General features: G+C 33.8%; 1 long non-coding RNA gene across 1 annotated transcript; it reads left to right on the forward strand.

Moving 5' to 3' along the window:
* The first annotated feature begins 966 nt into the window (after positions 1-966).
* LOC105506911 lies at positions 967-11,533 on the forward strand. Its single transcript, XR_001001010.1, has 2 exons — positions 967-1,026; positions 11,179-11,533. It is a non-coding gene; the product is annotated as an uncharacterized LOC105506911 (long non-coding RNA).
* Positions 11,534-12,272: the final 739 nt, after the last annotated feature.

A 12,272-nucleotide genomic window follows, 5' to 3' on the forward strand; every position in this document is an offset into this window, starting at 1 on the left:
CAAAGGTGAAAAAAAAAAGTGGGAAATGGACTGGGTACGGTGGCTCACACCAGGAAACCCAGCACTTTTGGAGGCCTAAGCAGGTGGATTCCCTGAGGTGAGGAGTTCAAGACCAGCCTGGCCAATACAAAAAATTAGCCAGGCATGGTGGCAGATTTCTGTAATCCCAGCTACTCTGGAGGCTGAGACAGGAGAGTTGCTTGAATCCAGGAGGTGGAGGTTGCAGTTAGCCGAGATTGCACTATTGCACCCTAGCCTGGGCAACATGAGTAGAACTCCGTCTCAAAATAATAATAATAATAATAATAATAATAATAATAGGTGCAGCACACCAACATGGCACATGTATACATATGTAACAAACTTGCACATTGTGCACATGTACCCTAGAACTTAAAGTATAATAATAAAAAAAAAGTGGGAAATGAATACTGTCATTTATCAACTTATACTTAATTGTTGTTTTTTACAATCACTGGTTTGCTCGTATGTACAGAAGTAGGAGTGACAAATAATGACAAAAATATGCTGTAGTAGATAAATTATAATGATGCTACATTGCTAATTACTGTAGTAATATATCATTCTAATTTATAAATTTAAAAAATATCTCAAATACTCTGCAGTTGTAAGTAAATAATTGGCACCTCCATAAACACTGTGATAAACCTAACAGTTGACCTTTCTAGGTTGGAATTCTTAATATGACATGGAATAATGTGTGTTCTTAGTCCAGACCAACAGGCTGCAGTAAAGGACTTTACGAATAATAATATTTGAAGTTCTTCTCACAGAATGGAAAGAAAAATATGAGTGTTGACTCTGGCAGCTAACAGCATATGCTTAACCACTGAAGCAGTGAAGAGATAGACGGAATCATAACTGAACATGCTGTATTAATCAAGACCATGATAGACAGAAACATAACTGAACATGCTGTATTAATCAAACCAACTCTGTGTTCTTCACAGCTCTTTACATTTGGAGTGCTTTGCCAAGAGGATCATTTCCCACAAACTGAACAAGGTAACTGCTGCCTACATTTCAAGCTGCATAATAGCTCTTTTCACAAACAGAACTTTATACTTCTTTAAATTAAGAAGTTCATTATAGGGGAAGAAAACCATACACTTAATGTCTCAGAAAAGGTTAAATGAAAAGGGTAACACTTCAAATACTTATTGCAAATCCAAAAGATGTTACCTTTTATTCTACCAAATGGCTCAGGTAGGTAAGAGCATGTTGTTTGATATCATTGTTAGGATGCTTAATCAATACCATCGTAGAACTTGAGAAATCCTTACAGTTATATATTGTCAGAAGTTAAAATCCAGCAAAAGACCAAGTTCATCCTAAGTTTTGACAAAACATATCCTGTGAAGATCTATTATACAAACAAAATATGTCCTCAGATGGCTCCTGAATGCTAAAAAATGGAAATGGTTGGAGACATTATTGTCAACTGGCTGAAGCAGGCGCCTGATTAACTCCAAGACTGGGTCAGATAAGGTGATGCTTCCTTTGAGGAGCAGTGTTACTATGCACCCTACTGCTGCCATTTAAACAATCTTCACACAGTGACTTTCCCTGGAGGATGCTACTGCGGGTTCAAAAGGGGATGCAGGCTTCGTGTGGTCCCCTCCAACAGATTCAGTTGTTTGTGTAAAATAGTTGCCTTGCCAAAGACCTCCCGCCCAAAGATTCTGATTTCCATTTATAAACATGGTTTTCAATTTTTTCAAGGATCAAATATTTATAATATTAGAAAAATATTTTTAATCAAAGCATTCCATAGTTTAAATAAAAATAAGTATTTAAAATTATATCTCTGTACCATGTAATATGACCATTAATTAGCAATAATAAATGTTTCACTACTGTAATATATTCCAAAAAGTAAAATATTAAAGTATGAATAGAAAAAAAAAACCTTACGGAGGCACAAAAATGTCGAATAACAAAATTCATTCAAAACAGAATCTCCGTGTGTAATTAATTCATGGTTATATCACAAATAGAAATCAGATAATTATTTGAGTACTCATTCAAAGTACAGAAAGGTATAGAAAAAGGAACTCATGTCTCACAGTCTACAGTTGTTCATTCTCCAAGAATGCAAATGTGGATGAAAAATTTTGAATTCCTTATCTTTAAATTACATGCTGCAATCTTCTAAATATCTAATCACAAGTAAATGAATCCCCTATGAAATAGAAGTTTTATGTAAGTGTTATGTAATTTTTGGATGTATATTATAATAATTCACTCTCTTATCTTCAGACTTTACAGAAGACATAACTCACAAAGTAAAATAAACAAATATAATTAAGTAGCTAATTTAACTAACAGGACTGAATATATCAGATTCTACAAAAATATAGCTTTACCAAGACTAGAGCTGATTCTACCAAATTAATCCTCTATTTGGTTAGTAACTCTCATTTTTAGCCCTCTTCATTCAAACACAATTTAACTAGGTGAACATTTACTTGCTATATTGGGATACCAAAAAAGTAGACACTGTTATCTTTGTTCTCAAAGGATTTCCAATGCAGTTAGAAAAACCACCATATACTGAAGAATTATGGATTCATTCATTGTATAGTAATTTGTATTATGCAAATCTGAGTCACAATATTTAATAATGTTCTGTTATACCGTTGACCTAAGGATAGACAATCATTGCAGTCCTATAAACTAGCAGAGTTCCTCAGAAGTGTAATGTACTATGTTAGGAAACAGTATTGCCCATTCATTCATTTATTCAACAATGATTTTTTGAGCATCAGTTTTGAACTAGATTATCTTCCAAGAACAGTAAAAAAAAAATTAATAAAATATAAAGTTTTATTCTTAAGGAAACTACATGTCAGACTTGGTTAGCAGTTTTCTCCTTTGTCTCATACACACATCTTCAACTTCTACCTCCAGCACCTCTTCTCCAGGCAAACAGTCCAATCTAGACCCATCATGGTACATGCTACATTCTTCTGGAAATAATTTGTTAAACATTATGTATATGGTCTATATTAGTCCATGTTCACGCTGTTATAAATAAATACCAAGATTGAGTCATTTATAAAAGAAAGAGATTTAATTGGCTCATAGTTCCTCATGGCTGGGGAGGATGCAAAAAGCTTACAATCATAGTGGAAGGCAAAGAGAAAGCAAGGACCTTCTTCACATAGTGGCAGGTGAGAGAAGTGCAAGAATGAAGAAGTACCACACTTTAAAACCATCAGCTCTGCTGAGTTACTCAGTATTCTGAGGGCAGCACGGGGGAAACCACCCTCACGATCCAATCATATCCCACCTGGTCACTCCCTTGACAGGTGGGGATTACAATATGTGATGAGATTTGGGTGGGGATGCAGAGCCAAAACATATGATAGTCTAAATAAAGATATTAAGAGTCCTTCTCTGAAACTGGTATTTATACTTAATATAAAGTTCTGTCAATTTAATTTAAAATATCCCAACTAATACAACAGATGTGTCATAAATTATCCTTAAATAGGTACATTGATAGTGCTAAGAAAATTTAAAGATAAATCTCTGTAGTTTGTACAGAAATGAATAGAGGAAAAATAAGTAATAGACAAACCTTAATAAATAAAGGATTTAATTTGTTAAATTAATCATTTCATGAAGAAGAAATAATAGAACTTTATTAATCAATGGACTATTCCATTGGACTTATTTTTCATGTTAAGTAGGAAAAGAGGAACTGATTACAATTTTCCGGAAGCAAAAGAAACAGTAAATTTTGAAGAACTTTATGTGAGTTTCCACAGTCCATGCTGCTCCCTGTAACTCCTGGGACAAGTTGCAAAGTATTCTGTGCTGTTTCACACACAACTTTCCTTTTCATCTTTGAAATTAAGATTGTAAGCTCCATAAGGACATAAACCTGTCTGAGATAAACTTCCTAAAATAAATCCTGTTAATAGCTTTCATTAGGAAGTAAATTAGTACAAATAATAATAAGTTTTCAGAGGATATCAAAAGATTTTCAAAAATGCCAAATTCAGCCACAGACTAAATAAGAAGTAAATGGTAGGTCTTGGTTAACTTACAAAACAGTTAAATCATCTTAAGCCAAGGTGATTGAAATTTATGTTAAACTCTTTATATATATTATCTTAAGTAATTTTAAAATGTCTTGTGTAATTTTAAATGTATTTTAATAACATCATCTTATGTATTTGTAGGTATTATCCCCAGTAAAAATTACTGGACATCATGTATCTTCAACGTGTTCAACAGGAGTCACATACAGTATCAAATGTTGAATGTAGATTCCAAAGGTCTGCCATAATCCAAAAAAATAAGAAGTAAATTTAGTATCTACCTCAAGCATCCCAAATTCCCAGAATTAGTGAATAGATAATATATCCTCTCCTTTCCTTGTTACTCTATATATGCATATCCTGAAGCTGCTCCTGAGTCAAGGGAAGACTTCTCCTAATAAAAGATGGCTATTTTCCAAAAAGCATGCAAGTCACCATGTTCCCTTGTTACAATCACTATTTATAGAGAATTTTATCTATAACAGAGGTATACTGGGAAGATTTTTTGGTGAACTGTCGAATGCCTGAGAATTAAAATCAACATTCAACCAGAGTCAATGTTTCAAAGTTAAAATATAACCATCATAGAATGAACTTCTGCAATGTAGAAATAAATTTGAAATTCTATAAAGTAATTTAATTTTATTAGAAATTTATCATTAAAATACACTAGTCAAATTTTAAAAGTTTAACATAATTATGCAGCAACAAATTGCTCCTGTGTTCACTATTTTAAATACATGCCACACAAAATAGAAACTCACTTTCAACTGAGATCAGTAAAGATTCAAGATCTTGTTTTTTTTCTGACACCTCCAAGAGGTCTGTATGTAGATACTTATATAAGGTATGTCAGATTATGTAACCATTACCAAGTCATTAAGCCTTTCTTGTTTATTAATATAAAGTAAATTATCAATATAAAGAAACATACACTCTTTAACTCCTAGAAGTAAAAGAGTGCAGTCTCAGGATGCTATCCTACAAACTGAAACTTTGCACACAGCTTCAAAAAATAGCATTTTAATATTAGATGCAGACTTAAAAATTCATTTTTAACTTATAGTTATTAATTCTATTATTTGTTGATATTTTTGTATTTAAAAAACAGCAACCAATTTTCCATTCTTCTCATTCATCTGCTTAAGATATAAGGAATTCCCAAGTAGGATATTTGTCCTGAAACACCCATGATAAGGATAGAATTAAACAACTCACTATTAAATATAAATGGTAAAAATTATTTTGCTCACTACTGGGAATAGTGAACATAGTGAATAATTCCAGAAAGAGTAGAATTGCAATATGATAGCCTTGAAAAACATCAATATAGCTAAAAATGCCCTTTACTGTGCTTATTGTCATTGATATACAGGAATAGGTCCAGGGTGACCACACTTGCATCTGATGACCATCTCACAGTGGCCGTGAAATATCAAAGCAACACTGGACAATTGATACTTCTAATCCAGATTATTTATCCAGGAACTTAAAGTTTTTAATGGAAAGAGAAAGAGACAGAATTATTTTGAGATGGGTCACATTAAAGTTCTGGCTCCAAAAAGAAGTCCCAGTGTCTCTGCTGGAAAGTTTTCTGGAACTGTCCTGGTGTCAACCTTTCCTAACGTCTCTGATCCCATTAGGCATCAATATTATCTCAATAAGTTCCATTTTGTTCTTGGCATCTGTTACTTTTGACTAAAACTACCTCAGAAGTAAAGATTCTATTACTGCCATTGCCTTTCTATTACTCGCATTTAAGTATTTCTTAATATTTAAATATGAAGTTGAATTTTTTCCAGTTATAAATAACTTGGAGGACACAACTAGTATATTTGAAGTCGTACAATTTCAATACAGGAACAAGTAAAAATTGTCTTATCAAGTTTATCTTAATAATAAGTGCTCCAAAATTTATCTGTGGTAGTAGTAGACATGAAAATTCTCTAGGAAAGATGAAACTCTAGCAACAAATATTTCAAAACTTGTTTTGGAATGTGAACTTTTAAAAGATTTGAAGATTACACATAGGTTTTTGCAAGAATAGAAAATATTTCTATGTTTTTAAAATGGAAACGTTTTCTTGATAGAAAGCCTCTTGCTTTTCAATACCCAAATTTCTGAGCATGTATTTATTTCTCAGTACAAACGTTTTGGCCAATGGTAATATAGGAAAAAATTATATTTTAATCCCCTAAACTTTGTAAAACATTTTCATGAAAATGGTGTGCATGAAAATATTCAAGTTGCAATAAAAATACACTTGATAGGCTGGCAGAGTCAGGCATAGATATGGCTGATGATCAGTACATCACAGTGTCATACACAAGGCGAACATACCATTATGTCTTATCCTCTACCATTCTTTCAGCATGATCTTCTTTTTGACGAGTGCTGTGCAGTTAGTATTCACATTTTTTTAAGAAAAATACTGGAGGAAATTTTAGAGAATTAAAACAATTTAAGTGAAAAAACTGACTTAAATAGAAGAAAAGGTTTTTCTGCATACAAAGCATGTAATTGTTAAAAACCATGGAAATTGCTTTGAGATTAGAAGTTATGTTCTAATCAACTTAAATCCTAAACAAATAGTTCATTATTCTTACAAATGTTCATATTTCAGTTATACTCTAGGATATGTTGGGATTTTAGGCTTTCTGTGTAATGTAAGTACATTTTTTCTAAAAGAATGGTGACAAGCTCTAGCTGGTATTCTCAAAAAGTATATTTATTTGAAAAAACAGTTATTTTTCTGTAATTTAAATTATTCTACAGATAGAGGTAAAAAAAAGTTTCAAAAACATCCAGCGTGAGACAGCATGTGATTCTTTCTCATTATTTTCAATGCAAATAAAGGTTAAAAGAGCATAGCAAAGCCAAAAGGGATTTATTCTATAAACGCAAAAAAAAAAAAAAGTTTGATATCAATTAAAAATCATATAAAATTCGGTCAAATAAAGATCTTCATATAATACAAAGAAGGCATTTTAAAAGTTAAACATCCGTATATAATTTTTTGAGGCAGAAACCTTATGCCTAATTGTGTAATAAGCATTCTTAGTAAAGTCAGGAGTAAGACAATTATTACCACTTTATTTTAAATTGTTTGAAAGGTACATCAACATAATTAAACAAGAAAATTAAGTGAGAAGCAAACTTTTTATTATGTGCAGTGATAGTTTGAATACTTGGAAACAAAAACAATTGAAATTAAAATGAGAATACCTGAAGATAGCATACTATAAAAATAAAAATCCTTCATTTACACAAATAATACCAATTTAGAAAGTATAACAAAAGGGGCCGGGCACGGTGGCACACGCCTGTAATCCCAGTACTCTGGGAGGCCAAGGAGGGCAGATCACAAGGTCAAGAGATCAAGACCATTCTGGCCAACATGGTGAAACCCCATCTCTACTAAAAATACAAAAATTAGCTGGGCATAGTGGCATGCGCCTGTAGTCTCAGCTACTCAGGAGGCTGAATCAGGAGAATTGCTTGAACCCAGGAGGCGGAGGTCGCAGTGACCGTGCTACTGCAATCCAGCCTGGCAACAGAGAGAGTCTCTGTCTCAGAAAAAAAAAGAAAGAAAAGAAAAAAAGAAAAGAAAAGGTAAGAAAAGAAAAGAAAGTATAACAAAAAGAAAGATCTTTTGCATAAGTATAAAAAATAATTTTCTTATATCTGAGTAAATCAATCTAGAAATCAATATAACTGTATGGAAGTAAACATTAAAATTCACTTAAGTATTGTAAATGATTTGAATAAATGAAAAATACACTGTTTTCTTGTATTGTCAAATTCAATACTGTATAGATTCAATCCTTCAAAATTAACACATAAAATTAATATATTCTAAGTAAAAACACCAACATATACCTCAGAGTTCTTATTCCTTTTCTATGCTTTATAAACAAAACAAGACAAAATAAATCTAAAAGTCACTTGGAAAAATCACCATATAAAATACTACCTCTGAAATGTGAATGTGTGATTAGTGAAGACTCTTCCAGTAATACATTAAAATATATTGAAAAGCTACTATAATAAAACGATGCAATTCAAGTTCAAGGACTGGTACAAATTAATAAATCAATACAGTAGAATAGATCATACAGAACAAGACTCTAGTGCACGTGAGGATTTAGTATATGATGAAATGGTCTCATACTACTCAGGACATTTAGGGTTATAAGTGAAAGAAACACAACTCAAACTGGTTGCTATGGCTTTAATGTTTGTGTCCCACCCAGTTGGCCCCTAAATTCTTATGTTGAAACTTAATCACCAATGTGATGGGGTTAGGAGTTGAGGCCATTGAGAGGTGAGTAAGTCATAAGGGTGGGGCCCTCATAAACGGGATTAGTGACTATTTTAGTCCATTTTGCATTGCTACAAAGGAACACACGATGCTGGGAAATTTACAAAGAAAAAGGATTTATTTTGGCTCATGTTTCTGTAAACTGTACAAGAAACACAGTGCTGGCTGCTGTCTCTGGCGAGGGCCTCAGGAAGCTTTCAACCAGGTGGAAGGCAAATAGGAAGCAGAGGTGTTATGAGAGAGCAAGAGAGAAAGGAGGTGCCAGGCTCTTTTAAACATCCTCTCTCCCATGAACTAATAGAGTGAGAATTAACTCATTACCAAGGGGACAGCACCAAGCCATTCAAGAAGAATATGCCCTCATAATCCAACACCTCATTAGGCCCCACTTCCTAAACTGGGAGTCACATTTCAACATGAGATTTGGAGAGGACAAAGATCCAAAGATACCAGTAGTCCCCAGGGAGGTGTGTTGATCCTTCCAATACATGAGGACACACCTAGAAGGTGTCACATATAAACCAGAAAACAGGCTCTCACCAGACACTGAATCTGTTGTCACCTTAATCTTGGACTTTCCAGTCTCCAGATTTGTAAGAAATAGACTTGAGCTGCTTATAAGCTACCTAGTCTGTGACATTTTGTTATAGAAGCCCAGATAGACTAAGACATTGTTTTAAGTAAAAGGGGAACTTTATTGGCTAGTAAAGCCATACCACGTGAAAGCAAGATTTACAGCTATATCAATGGATATCAGGGGTTATTTTATCTGTGACAGTCTCTAGTGATTGTCACACTGCCTGGCAGAGAGAAGACAAGCAAAAAAATGTTTGTTAACTGAATGCACAGACTAAGGTGCAGCCTAGAATCCAGTATCAGGAATTGGGATGGAGAATGCAGTGATACATAAATAAAGTGGAACTGGATGCTCAGTCTCAGACAGTCATGAAACTAGAAGTAAAATTGTGTCCAAAATTTTTACTGCCATATAAGAAACACAAAATTGAAAGTGGAAGAGGAGAAAACACTAAATAAACTCTTGGTCAGACTTTGGACATAGAATTTGGGGGAAGGGGTGCAAGTATACAGGTACATGGGGTGAAAACTAATTTATGAAGTGACAGAGCAAAGTACAGTTTGGAGAGTAAATTGTATATATAAGCAAATAAAAAATACAGAAAATAAGTTAAAATGTCAAATGCATGTATTTAAAAAAGAAAATAGCTTATGCTTTAATAAGAGAACTTTTAAAGAGATCTATTATTTACTAAATTCTTTCCATGTTCCAGAGAAATTTCTGAGAAATTTAGCAATCAAGAATCACTTAAATAGATCAACCATGTTATTATCCTCATTGTATGTGTGAGAAACTAAAACTCAGAGAGGTAAGCAAATTGTATGAGATCACATAGTAAATAAGCTGAGATTCATGCTGTAGCTCTCTGACTCCACAGCCCATACACATAAACTCTACATTAAACCTAATGTGTATGAATAAATTTGAAATGAGAACTAAATGCATTAGAAATATACATTAATTTTAAATGAATATGCTATATATATTTATGTGTGTGTGTGTATCACATTACAACACTGCATACAAGCTTTCATATCCCATTGTTGTTTTAAATCAAATTTAATCTTCTTCGAACTTCCACCTGCCTGGATGGTAAGAAATTCAGTGTCACTCATTTTGAAGTCTCCTCACCACAATAGATCCACAGGATAATATAAAATTTCTGGACAAGTGTCACAATAGAAAAGCAGGGAACATTCCTGGTCTATACTCCAAGATTGTTGCCATCTTGATTATTGCTCCCTTGGCCACGATGATGCTAGTCTGAAATTCTGATAGCTACTGTCTGTCTGATAGACCCTGAGGCTTCAGACTGACTGATAGTTACCTCTTAAATGTCTTTCTATTCATCGCAGACTCAGCCCTAGAAACTTTTATGACTGCTTTTAGGTTTTAGCATCTACAACTGCAAGAGAAGTCTGCATGAAATATCTAACTTCCCTACTTGCAAAGTAAAGTAAGTACCCCTTATGCTTTCTTGAATCTTAGACAGCTACATCTGAAATGGTCTTCTTTGTAGTTGAGCAGTATGCTTTATAGTCTTGTGTTAGGTTCAGACTTCCCTTAGGAGACTTCAGTTCTGTAGTGCGTAGTGCAGGCCACTGCAAAATGGTGGATAAAGGATTGCCCGGATACCAAAGTGTTGGGATATCAGGGATCTTGTGGAAGAGCATCCACGTATAGATTAATGGAATACACGAAACAACAATCAAGTCTTCAGTTGGTATATTAAGTCTCCAACTGCCCTAGCTGGCAGAGTCTGAAATTGCGTCACTAAAATCATCTCTTTCGTGCCTGACTCCCTCTCTCCTGGAGTGAACAACCATTTCTCCCTCATTTTCTTCTCTAATGAGATTTAAAGTTGAAAACAATTGAACAGTTGAAGGGAGGGGTTCAGTTTCCACCAGGCTGAGCTCACAGTGGAGAGTTTACTCAGAGCAGCCCCTCCCTATGCTTGCTCCTGCTGGGCCTGGGCCATACTCCCTGGGTCTATGGCTCCTCGGGCCAAGGCCAAGTCTCCAAAGCCTCCAGCCTCAGAGTCAATGTAGAAACTTTTAACCAGCCCTCTGGATGGTATATTAAAAACTGACCTGAACAGAAGCTTATTCTAAACTACTGAGACATTCAGCCATGGCACTGAACACTTTTTGAGATTCAAATAGACTCAAACTCAAGACTTTAACCCCATTTCATCATTGTTTGTATTTCAGGACCCCAGACACCTTCCATTCTTCTAGTAGTGAATCTTCTCCAAATGGACTTCTCAATCAACCCAAAGTTTCATCCCCTTCAACAAACAGATTTCATGGGATTTATCATTTTACTGGCAGTGTAGTTTTCCCTTATCTTAAAATTTCAGCCCATATTTAAATGATATTTAAGCTAGGAGCAATATGGAAGTTTCCATAAAATAAAACAAAGGTCTCCAACTCATTTGATCTGAATTTCTGTCAGAAATGCAGTTTTCATTATGACTCTTTACACAAACTTTTATGTATTTATAGGTGTGTATAGGTATATAAAAATATATGTAATAAAAATAAAACAATACAGAGTCCTATTCTATGTGATGCAATCAGATATTTTCATTTGATTTTTTTTTAAATGCCTGTGGTGATTTTTCAGATTGATTTCATGACTCACAAAGGAGCCGCACAAATAATTTGGAAAACACTCCTGAAGGACACTGAGGACATTGGCTAGTAGGTATTTGTCTCTCAGATGGAGATGATTAAGTCATTTTTGAAATTAGAAGTCTGAGATAGGGGACTTAAATGTCTTCTTCTCTGTTTGTCATTTCTCAATAGTCTCTTGCGAATAACAAAGTTATTTATTGAAAAAGGCTAATTTCTCTTCCCTTAATGAACATTCTGCCAATCACTATGTATCTGCTACCAGTTTTAAAAATATTTAATAAGCCCCATTCACACTAAATCTCATATCAGATCACTGGTATTCCCCAAATCCACAGGGTTTTATGGGAGTTCCCACTATTCATTAATTCTCCAACACAGTAAAAATCATTATCTGAAAATTAACAACCCTAAATTCTAAGCATTTTAGTCTTCCTCATAAATATATATTTCATAAACTTTTATAATAGTGCCCAAATTGCTTCATGTATAACTGTTATTAATTTTACCGCCATAATATTCAAGTTTAAGGAATTTCATTTTGATTCACCATGTTAAATCAAATATCCTCCAAGCTCTAAATACTCACTGACAATAAGTTCAATTCAGTCAATATTGAGACTCTCTCATTAAACATTAAAAACTCCTGAGTTTATATAATGCCTAAAAAA

Source organism: Colobus angolensis, unplaced genomic scaffold, assembly GCF_000951035.1.
Source record: "Colobus angolensis palliatus isolate OR3802 unplaced genomic scaffold, Cang.pa_1.0 Scaffold141, whole genome shotgun sequence".
In the NCBI taxonomy this organism is placed as follows: Eukaryota; Metazoa; Chordata; class Mammalia; order Primates; family Cercopithecidae; genus Colobus; species Colobus angolensis.